This window comes from Vicugna pacos, unplaced genomic scaffold (assembly GCF_048564905.1).
Source record: "Vicugna pacos unplaced genomic scaffold, VicPac4 scaffold_20, whole genome shotgun sequence".
In the NCBI taxonomy this organism is placed as follows: domain Eukaryota; kingdom Metazoa; phylum Chordata; class Mammalia; order Artiodactyla; family Camelidae; genus Vicugna; species Vicugna pacos.
This window is the reverse complement of record NW_027328741.1, coordinates 41,027,025-41,038,970: the sequence shown is the minus strand read 5'-3', so window position 1 is coordinate 41,038,970 and position 11,946 is coordinate 41,027,025. Positions and strand designations below refer to the sequence as shown.

General features: G+C 41.1%; 1 long non-coding RNA gene across 1 annotated transcript in view; it reads right to left on the bottom strand.

Moving 5' to 3' along the window:
* Nucleotides 1-4,488: 4,488 nt before the first annotated feature.
* Nucleotides 4,489-11,946, bottom strand: part of LOC140693999 (uncharacterized) — a 36,946-nt gene continuing 29,488 nt past the window's right edge. The window contains exons 6-7 of the long non-coding RNA XR_012069721.1: nucleotides 11,390-11,513; nucleotides 4,489-4,703 (exon numbers count right to left, since the gene is read on the bottom strand). This is a non-coding gene — a long non-coding RNA (uncharacterized lncRNA). The remainder of the gene's footprint in view (nucleotides 4,704-11,389; nucleotides 11,514-11,946) is intronic.

Here is an 11,946-nt window from a genome sequence, read left to right as displayed (position 1 = left end):
CTGGATATAGATAGTGAATGTTTTGAAGTCTTTGAGCAACTGCTTTAAACCAGAATTCTTACTTTGCTTTTGGTCTTTAACCTAAGAGAATATCCAGAATTCCAGTGGCAGTTCAAAAGCAAGGGCCTGAACCTTGCCTATTACTTGTTTAAAGTACAGTAAGAATAACTGTAGACTAGGGTACTGTGGATAACTGAAGGGCTGCTTGGATATGTTATATGTAAGTTATATTTTCAAAAATTATTAATAACATGAAAATCAATCAACCTTGGTGATCTATTTGGTATAATTTAATCTTTAATAATGTAGATTTTGATAGCCCTTTTATTTATGTAACTTATGAAAATAAGTTGGCTTTATATAACTACTATCTAGATAAATGATTAAATTTTTGGGGTTTTTTATCATTTGCTTCTTAAAAATAGGATATTAATTACACAATATGTATTTTCCTTCAAGTTCATACCTTTTTCCCTAAACTATCTTGACTTGTTTAGATAAGTTAATCCATAGTCTGATTTTAAAAACTCAGTATGTTCTTCTGTCTGTTGCTTTATTAGAGAGTAAGAATTCCTTATTATTTTTAATAAAATATAATTGCAGGAAACTATACTGGGATTCTTTCATTCACAGAGTCAAGCAATGATTCCTGTTTTGTTAGATCAGGTGTCTAAGCCTCTCAACTTCCAAAAGATTACATGGACAAAGTTAAAAACGCCATAAATGATCGACTAAGAAAGTTTATTGTGTTCCTTGATTAAAAGTATAAATATGGATCACCCTTAAATTCGGATGTAAAGCTATTATGAATTACATGAGTCTTCTCCAAAATTCTTTTTTTAAAACATTTTTTATTGATTTATAATCATTTTACAATGTTGTGTCAAATTCCAGTGTTCAGCACAATTTTTCAGTCATTCATGGATATATACACACTCATTATCACATTTTTTTCTCTGTGAGTTATCATAACATTTTGTGTATATTTTCCTGCAAAACTCTTCAATTTGGGCTTTAAACTCTCCAATAAAATACTGGTTTGAAGGAAGAAGAAAGTCGAGAAATGATTCAATCCAAATTCTATGGGAATAAACAAAGCTAAATGTTTCATTTTTTGAAGCAAAACAGATATATTTTCTGCACCATATGATTTTAATAGTATTCATCTGAACATACGGTTTAGACACCATGAGACCATAAGCCAACAAACAAGATGTCAGGTAAAGCAAGAAAAAAAACTGATGGAATTTTCTACTGCAAAATTTCCCCTAACTCGAACTGTAATAGAGAACAAATCTGACGCCACATTGGATCTGTTCCTTTAGTTTGAAGCACTGTGCCCTGTTTTCCAGGCTTAATCTTGCTGGCTCTGCACCTTTTGTAAAACAACTTTAGCCTTTAGCCTAAAACCTACAGGAAAGCCAATTCTCGGGGCTCTGACCTTTAATGATGTTAGCACTTCTGCACTTATGCAGGGATGGCAATTTGTAAAATAGAGAATAACCTTTGTTTTGTTGGAGGTTTACAGGGACACCACAGCCTGACCCACATGGATGACTGCAAGAACAAAGAATGCCTGCAGCAAGAAGTTTGCACAGCCAACCACACCCCCTCCCCTTTTCAGCTTAAAAGGGGCCTGAATTCTGACTTGGGCAAGATGATTCTCCAGGACATTAGTCCCCCATCTTCTTGGTCTGCCAGCTTTCTGAATAAAGTTACTATACCTTGCTCCAAAACATTGTCTCCTGATTTATTTTTTTATCACTGTTGTGCAGCGAGCAGAACAACTTTGGCCTCGGTAACAGACTCAGCTTTGCCATTCCGTCTGATGTGAAATCTTTCTGGGTGTACACGTGCTTGCCTGGTGGTGGTGTTGTTGTTGGTGGTGGTGGTAGGCAAAATTATTTCACTTCTCCTGATTTCAAAAGGCAAAAATTTCCTGCTATTTAAGTCAACTCTAGACTTTTACAGAATCACCTGCAGATGTGCTTCTGGAAGCTAGAAAAATTCCAACAATGAAAATAATTGTATTGTCTCCAGACAAGATAATTTTCCTCAAAACTGAGTAGCTGTGAGACACACTTCAGGAGTACAGATAGATGCAGTGTGTTTCATTTCCCATGTTGTTCCAACACAATTTTCCAGTTATATCAAAGTAAATTAAAGTCGGTCTTCAATAGCAGATGCTCTGGCATGATACAACAATGCCAATTCCACTTATTTATTGAGCCAGAGCAGCTTTAGAGTAAATGATTTTATACCAAACTCCTGCTTGATGTCCTGTCTTCTCCCTTGTGGCCAATTCCTCCTTCTTTCTTCCTACAAGTTCTCCTGTTATGGTAAGTTAGCCCTTACTGTGCACATTCAATTGGGAAGGCACAAATTAAATAAATGAGGGGATGACATGCATATTTAATTCTTACTTATACATAAATACAAACGCACAGGACCTGTGTCTTGGAAGGCGTCACTTCCTAATGTGGGCAAGAGGATTGTCTATAGTTCAATCAATGATCTAAAAGCAGTTTTGTAGGATATAATGAAGCAATGCCTGAGTTATAAGACAGAACAACCCCTGGATATGAATCAGTGGCACCAATCAGTGGGGGCACATGTGTGCACACACACGCCCATGCACACGGAGCAGCCTTGGAGACACTCCATCTGTGCTGATGGAGCAAAGTCATACTGGGGAGATGAGGAAAAAGTGCCTAATACAATCAAACCACGACACCAGAGGAATGGGTAATAGGAGTCAATTGAATTTTCTGATTAGCTGAAGGTCAAACAAAAACACTTTTAATTTCAAACATCATTACTAAAAATTTCCCTAAAGCACAGGAGCCTGTTTTCCTGCCTTGCTTAGTGTCATATGCCATATTAAACGTGACAAATTCATGCTTCTCTGACTGTGGATCGGGAAAGGCCTTGCTGTCCTATTCTGAATATTAGTCTATGTTTTGCAGCACAGTGGATACTGAAAATGGGGCAACTTGAGTGAATGGGAATGGACATAACCTAGCAGTCACTGACTGTGTGTGATTTGCCAACTTTCTCCAAAAAGTAATGGTAGCAAGCAAATCAGATAAATTCAGGGCTCTTGGGGTGGGGAGTCTGGTGGGTTGACAGCTGGGTGGTCTCAGACAGCTGTTTTACTGTGTAAAATAGTGACTATGATCCACAGTGACACATTGTCAAATTCTTGTGCCTGTAGCTGTGATACCTGGCCAAGTCTGTGAAGCCAATTTTATCAATGGTGAATAATGAAGATAACTAACATTCCCTTTCCCTGAGGACCATCTTATGTGACATCCATTCATTGACTCACTGAGTTCCCTAAGCACACTTTTTGCTGCATAACAGTCTTAAAAAATGAAGCAGGGATAAAATGAAGCTCTGAAGTGTTGAAGCCTTGCCCGAAATCATGCAGATGGGAAGACGCCGTGCTGGGAGCTAAGCTCGGGCCAGACTACAGAACCTGAAGGGCCCAGCAAGTCCCCTCACCCAGGAACCTGGCCCACAGCCACTTCCAGGCCCTGTTCTGTTTCTATGAGTGCTCATGGGAAAGTGCCAGGGACTTAGCGTAAATATGACTTGATTAAGTTATTCAAACTGGGATAGCCTTTTGTTGGGGACTGTAACCTGGGAGTGAAACTGGCAGTGAAGTAAGCGAGGAAACAGCCCTGGTTGTAAGAATATTTCTAGGGAAGAAGGTTCCCTGATGGGCTGGCATGGGAATCGCTGTTGTTGTGAGCCCCCCGTTGCCCTGTGGAGGTGTGGGCAGGGAAGGAGAGAGGCTGTTCAGACTGGTCATAGTCATTACAGTTTGTAAACAGCTGAGTTCTGTTCCCTCACAGCTCAGACATATGCAGGACATGAGGATGCTTAGCTAATGACCAACAGTGGGTAGCAAAGGCCAAGAGTGCGGTGGGGAGGAGAGATGGGACCACCTTCTGGAAGAACTTCTGCCCCAGGGGTCCAGGAATGTAATTAATGTTTGGGGATGCACAAAGGGTTTGTATGGCCTCATCAGGTAGTTCCTACTTTAAACTGATAGTCTGGAATATACGGTAAAATACGGTGGAATGACTGCTCTTATTTTAGTTTCTACAAACTCTTAAACGGGTGGATTTCTATCTCCATTATACAAGCACTGCTGGGTAACCTTTAGAGCCATGTGAGGATCAAACGAGTGAATACTTATTAATATTATTATCATGCTTCTACTGAATTAACACTTCAGCAACAGTATAATGGCCATGCTTCTTAACAACTGCCTCTGTAAGATCTCTTGTAAGTCACAAATAATAATTATAAAGAAAATATATTAAAATAATAACAATTACATTTACAACAAATATGTTGTTTATAACGATGATAGAGTTAGCATCTCCCTCTCATATTAAACAATACCCAACACTGGATTCCTTAGGAAGCAATGCCAATACACGTTTGGACTTTTCAAAGTCTTCAGCCCATGAAGCCATTTTACTCACATTGGTCAACCACAGCCAGAATTGCTGTTCCTTGTATGGTGGGCTGCCACGCTGTGATGTCCTGGGCTTTCTCTGGCACCATGCGTCTATACTGGGTAGTCAAGTTTCCACATACCCACTCTGATTTGCAATATATTGTTCTCCAGAGCCAACAGAGGGGCCAATGGAAAGAGGCCACAGATAAGGTGGTGAACCCAAACTGAATACCTGTTGAAGGAATGGACACACAACATGGAGTGGTGGATGGATGGAAGGACAACAACAATTCCTCTACTCCAGTAAAGAGAGAGGGGCAAATGGTGAACTAAATCCCAAAGAGAAAAGACATTCATGGTAATAATAATGTTCAACAGTGAAAGAATCCAAACAAAAGGCAAATAAAAAATCTCTCGGAAGAAGACTCATTACAACCTGTTTCTTTCACGTATATACCCTTAGTAGGAATAACATACTTAAAAATCTTCAACCAACCATAGTTGTTTGCTCGTAATAAACTTGGGAATCTTGAAGCATATTATTCACTCTCAGTGTTGAAATAATACAATCTTGGAAGATGATTTGTCATTGAGGATTAAGAAAAAGAATATTGTGGTTGTATATAAGAATTTAAATAGGAATAAGGAATGTACTTTTGGGAAAGCTCTGCATAGAGAATGTTGGAGGAAATGCACTGAAAACAGGCAAGTGAGCAAGCTCCCTTGAGTCTGGGAAGGTGAGTGCAGCACATTCAGAGAGTCTATGAAGTTATTACAAGTCACAGAAAGGTATGCAATTAAAGTGTCTTCCAAAGCAAAATATCCTTCTGCATGAATTTTTATCTTGATATTTCTATGGTCTGTGTGGTCACAGGAAGTCAAAGCTATGGTGGTGGCTTAGAAGTTCTTTTCTCTCTGTCTGTAGTTTACAGGACATTGCTACAGATGGGGCAGCAGAGATCTGCATAAGCTCTTCCATGGGGTGGGGGAGCAGTTAGAAATGATAAGGCCAGAGATCTATAAGACTTTTAGACCCTAACTGACAGACTTTTAATTAAACTAGCACAGGTATGTAACTAAGACAGTGGATGAGAGGCAAGTTTGTAGTCCCTTTAGTGTTACTGCTCAGTCAAGGGATAGGGACCACTCTGGCCAGGAACGGCAAGACCGTGGATGGGGTGGATGGGTAGGAGGATCTGACATTTGCTTCTGACCTGAGAGGCAGGGGTGTGTTGCAGAAAAGCCGACAGTGCTGGAAAGATGCCTCATGTCCACAGCCCAAAAGGAGCTGTCATATTCAGGGAGGTCAGAGAGCAAGAACCAGAGTTAGTGACGCCAGAGTGTCAGCAACGTGGCAGCAGTGATGTCAGTATCTGTGTCCAAAACCCACCTAACCCTACATGAACTCATCTGCCTACAGGGGGCAGGTTAGTAGCAGAAATGTGGGGAGTGGGTGCAGCCACTGGCAAATTGGCAAGTGGACATCCTAATGAAAAGCACTGCTCACAGTCACCATATTGGAAAGAGAGCCCCCACACTGTCAGATCCCCTTCTTATTCAAGAGAATCTAGAAATTAAGACTTCATTAGCAATCATCCCAGTTCAAATCCAGAAAAGATATCATTTATAATGACAACAAAGGCACAGGCTATTCAGAAATAAATTAATGAAAAATGTTAAAATGATTCTGATAAATGACTTTAAAAAAGAAAAAAATGATGATTGAATGAACAGTAGAATGCACCACCCTCTTCAGTTGACAGATTCAAATTTGGGGAACATAGAACATTTTTTCTCCAAAATCAATTTAGTATCTGAATGCAAATTTAGTTAATAATCCCGAATGGATTTAAGAAAAAATTCTGAAAGGTGATCCTAAATTTCTTCCAGAAATATACACAAATGTACAAATAAAATAATGAGGAAGGATGTTTGAAATTGTAGTATTAGGGACATTCTGGAAAAGGATAAAATAGGACCAACTGTAGGAGATATTAATCTATGGTCATGGAAACAGTATAGAAATAGTGCACTGAGAGTATGAATGAAATAGAATACATTTCAAGAATAGACGTGGATATTTAAGAGATTTTAGTAATATTATAAAACTGACACTTAAAATCAGTGGATTCAAGTACTGGTGTAATTTGCTAAATCATTAGAAGGCCTGGTACATTGTCCTCACTTTTGACATTAAAATAAATTCCAGATAATTTTTTAATTAAAAAATAAAACACTAGAAATAACCCAACATGATTTAATCTATTCAGATATTCAAGCGAGAAGAACTTTCTAAAAAGCTTTTGGAACAAAGACCAACAAGAGCAAAGGCCTAGCAACTCAGCAAGGCCAGAAACGCCCCCTGTAAAACAAAACTGACCCTCGCCCACCCTCTCTCACGGCCCTGTATTGCTCTCTGATACTTTCTATACTTTCTTCTTCCATTTAAAGTCCAGTTTCTTGGAGAAGTGCCTGCGCTGATGACTCCTCCAGGGCTCAGAGCCCTGCATCCCCCACGGCCCTCACCGCGGCACTGAGACAGGAGTTGCACTGCCGGTGGCTGCGTGTTTCAAACCAGTGGGCATTTTCAGCTCCTGTTTATTTGATTACCAGGTAGCTTTTGCCATGGACAAATATTTTCCTCTCAGTGGAATGTTTTCCCCCCTTAATTTTTGTTTTACTTAAATAAATTTTAAAAGCCCAGGCAGAAAGGTGTGTGTGCACATATGCACATACTCAGATACAAACAGATCTGTTTTATAAAGGCTACCTAAGTGTAGTCCTCCTCTGCCTTTTCCTCAGTTTAGACAATTAAAGGTGGGCTTTAGCCCTTGTTTTTTTGCCCCACAGACCACTCTTTCTCACTATACTCCTTTTAGTCAGTGTTCAAATCCCTCTTTAGCAAGGTTACAGCCTTCTCTGTGTTGCCTCATCTAGTTTTCTCTCAACTGCTCTGCTATTATTCTCTCTCTTGGTGGATTTCTCTCCTCCCATTTGCCATGTAAATGGCACTTTCCCCAGGGCCTCGTCTTCAGTCCTCTGCCGGGTAGGACTGAATCGCCCCCACGGCCTCACCCACAGCTCCTCTGAGTTCCTGACTGGTGAATCCAGCTTAACAATGGACATCACCCCTCAGATGTCCTATAGACACTTCGCACTGAAAATGCCACACACAGAACCATCTCCTCGAAACCAGCTCCTCCCCTTACACTCCCCCTGCAGATCCGCTCCACGGATGGGTCACTGGAAAGTCACCCTAGCATCTCTGCGGCCTGCCGCCCCAGCCCTGCAGTCCCCCCTGCAGCAGTCACCACTTCTGCCGCCCATGTCTCTCTCCTTCTGCCCAAGGCCTCTCTGCAGGCGTGTGCCACTTGTTGTCTGGGTTACCTGGGGTGGTCCCCGAAAAATCCTTTCCCCCCAAAATATGGGCCTCCCCCAAAAAATAGTATCTTCCATTCTGCTTCCAGAATAACCAGATATTCTGCAACATAAACATTATGCAATTTTCTTACTTACAAATATTCCAATATATCCCTGTTTCCTTAAGGATACATTGAAGTATAAGCACACAAGGCCCATTGTGACAGAGGCCTTCTGCACCTGATATTCCCACCTATGGATCCTTTGTTCTAGCCCTACTTGTTGTTCTTCAGTCTGGCCAAGCCGCTTCATGCCATGTACTCTTATATGTCTCTTCCTCTCTGCATGAAGTGTCCACTCCCTCTACCACAAAATAGAGAGCTAAATTCCTTTCACCTTTCAGGATTCAGTTCAAATATTTCCAGCTCTAGGAAGTCCAATTTGTGTTCACCTGTTTAGCAATCCATCAACTACTCGCCATGCCTCGCCTGGCCTGGGGAGTGCAGACACCACGTCTTACCTGTCTTGGTCTCCCCAGCAGTTGATACAGTGTTTGGCATAGCAGTGCTCAATGTCTGTTGGTTGGGTAAATAAATGAATCAGTAAAGAGATGAGAGGTCTACAATTTCCCCCAGTTACTCAGCTGCCATTTTGGAAAGTTCATTCTTCGGAGTTAAGGAAATGTCAGTGCAGGTGTTGGGTAGACGGAACAGAGGTGAGGGTGTGGGGGAGACAGGCCTGGTCCTGGAGAGTGCAGGAAGGCGTGGGTGAGATAGCACTGGAGAGAGAGGGAATGGAGGGGACGGGTGAAAGGAGATATTGAATGCAGTATTGAATATCAGTGAAACTGATATTAAATGCAGTAAATTAAATGGAGAACATAATATATGAAGGGAAGATCAAGTTAACACAGCAAGGGTGGAAAAGGCAGTACCAGAGACGAAGAGCTCTCACTTCATCCCTCACAGCATTTCACTTATGGCACCCGCCCTCTGGGAAGGCAGCGTCAAATTCTTGAGAGACTGGTGTTTGTGCTGTGGGTGCTCTAAGTACAAAACGGTATCTTATGGCTTCCAGATTTTAAGACTGATAGATTATTTCTCTTATGTCCCATGTCTGAGTTCTCAGGCAGCAGGATCATTCGCTGGTGGGGGGAGAGCTATTGTGGTAAACAACTCAGAGTTACTCTAATAATCTCAAAGGACAGTGGGGAATTCAATAAAACAAATAAAAGAGAAATTTCACTCAGAGAAAACCATATGTCATATAGAACCTTGTGGGGGCATTGGGGGCAATGTTACCGCCACCTCATCTAACAGTTTTATGTGAGTGTGCTGAAAATCCAAGCTCAAGTCACTTAAACACGTATGAGAACCAGGGTCCAGGCTGTGGTGCTCCAGACATGGACGGGAAGATGAAAAGCCTGACTACTGCCTCTGACAGGATCAGTGCAGCCAGGGAGCACAATGCACACGGACACGATCACGCACCATCAAGACAAGAATCAAGTGCAATTCATGCCTAGAAAGGAGAGTAGAAAATCTCTAAAAAGTGGAGGGGTCCCTGCCAAGGCATGGCAAGTGTCCTTCCTGGCAGAAAAACAGATAAAAGTACTTCAGGCGAAGGAGACTAGTGTTGGTGGCTGAGAGCGAGGCCTAATGAAGCACAGGTAAAGGGCTCCAGGGTCATCTGTCACAAGCTATTCCCCTTCAGCAGCTAAGAGGCGTAACTAAAAAGGCAGGTGGGGTGTCATTAATGATCACGAGGAAAACTGGGAGGAGGAAACTGAGGTCAGGAGATCACCACCAAAGGCACTTTATTTTAGAAGAACAAAAATATTTCAAAAGCACTAGGAAATTCTATCTCCCATGAACGAAAAGAACCCAAAATAAGTTTCACTCCAGCATTGAATACAGAATAACAGACGGCCTACTTTCAGAAATGGATTGAATTATCTAATTAGTCAGGGATTTTTTAGATAATACGAAAACGAATAAATCTGAACAATCTCTCTAGAATAGCTGTTACTCCACCCTGTTTTGTAGGGTAGAGTTAGGCTGAATTATTTAATTTGTATTTTAATTAGACTATAAAGTTCTAAAAGCCCTATCAATTTTTCCCAAAAGCATACAACTTTTCCTTTCATGAACTTTATTTGACTTAAGTAGAACAATAACTTTTTTCCAAGGCTTTTTTTGTGTGTGTTAAAATACCAAATGATATGCTGCCCCCAGAATGTTGTTGTTATTATTAATGCTGATAATAGCCCCAATAAGACATATTTACCATTATGACTCATTTTGGATTAACAGGTCATTGGCTTAAAGTCCTTTTGAAAATAAGAAGAATAAACGAACATAGTTTCTACACCAGGGACAGAAGCTGCACCCTTAATGGCACCTGGTCACTAAACACAACAAAAGCAAAGATGAAACTCAAATCAGACACCAGATCACAAAGCATAGCTGACTGAAGATGCCACAAGGTGACCTTTCATTCACCGAGGGAACCAGATGTGTTTCTATGTATAATGTATATTTTTAAAAGCAATTATTTTATATATAGAATGTAATTTAGGAAAAAGAAAACTCCCTCTATCTGTAGACTTATAAACAGGAAGCACAAAGTGGTGCCTTTGCAGACATGAATCTGCAAGCATAAATGCGAAGCCTATTAACAAAAATCTTTTCCTGTCTCCTAAGCTTAAAAAAAAAAAAAAACTACTTCAAGGCAGTGGTGAGCTGAAAGGGCTCAGATACAAAACGTGCACATCATCAGCCTTCTAGCAGATAAAAGTGCGCCATGCATAATAGAAAAGATAACGTTTCCTATGGAAATCTATTTTGAGATGCAACAATTAAAAGGCAACTGAGAGCTCAAAACCAAGTTCAACCAAAGAGAAACAGAGCCCAAGCAAATGTACAGAAATGGACAAAGACATTGGAGTAGGAGGAGATCTGTGTTCTACCGATACTCCAGATCAGCAAATTCATTCTGAATTCAAGCCAGTGATGTGCCATGAGGTCACTCAAGGAATCAGGCAGAAACCATCGGCCAGAAGAAATAGGAACAATATCAAAGGTAGGTGTGAGATGTGGAAGGGGTGACCCTGTGAACCTTGCTGCCATGAGGCAGGATGCTCTTGCGGGCTTTCTGCACCGGCTGGCTGGCTCACATGACTCTGTTTAGAAGGATATCAGCCAACAGCTGTGCCACAAGGGCTACAGCCCGAGCTGAGTCATATCTAGTAACGGTTCTGAGTTCATCCTTAGACGACATGACCAGAAGGATTTGAGAATCAATGTTGGAGACGTATCTGAATGAGTATTCCATTTCATTCCTTGACAGTAAATCTTCAGCTTTGTACAACATAAATATTGACAAAGATACACACAGGCACCCTATTTGAAAGCCTGACAGCATAATTGCATCTAATGTAGAAAAGCGGGCTCCGTGTCGGTATGCTAGGTCATTGTTTGGCTCGGTAACCGATGCTTCTGAGACCCAAAGCATATTCTAGTATAACCGACAGCACAGAAATCTCCACTGATGACTTACTCATTTCAGGGTATTCATAAAGTAACGCCAGTTTGCCCATGGGATACAGATGGTTGTCCCGTTCCCATCGTGGGGTGGTCTGTTCTGCTCCCGAAACTGTGGCACCATTAGATTCATGACCCAGCTGTCAAACAGATCAAATAATAAGGCAGGATATTATCAGACCAAGGTCATAAAAGTATTCCTGACATCTCAAGCTGAACACATCATCGTCCCAAGGATTTAATTTCTTGTTTTCAGGATAAATTTCTTTTTATTGCTGCCTCCCTACCCTCAAATATTGTGAAAACTAGTCCTGACTACGTGCCTTGGTTTTACCAAAATTGTAACGACTATTACTACTTTATCTCCTACCTCCTTTTCAGGTGGGCATTTTAGCTTTTAGAAGATGCCGTCCCTCATTTGTCTTTTTTACCCCCATTTCTCTGTTATTATCCACCATGGCCTTTCCAGTCTGAAAATCGTCAGAGAAAATAATTAAAAGAAAGTAATACAGGGTCTGTGAGCTGGTGATAAGTGCTGTGGAGGAAAACAAAGGAGGGCGAGGAATGTGTGCT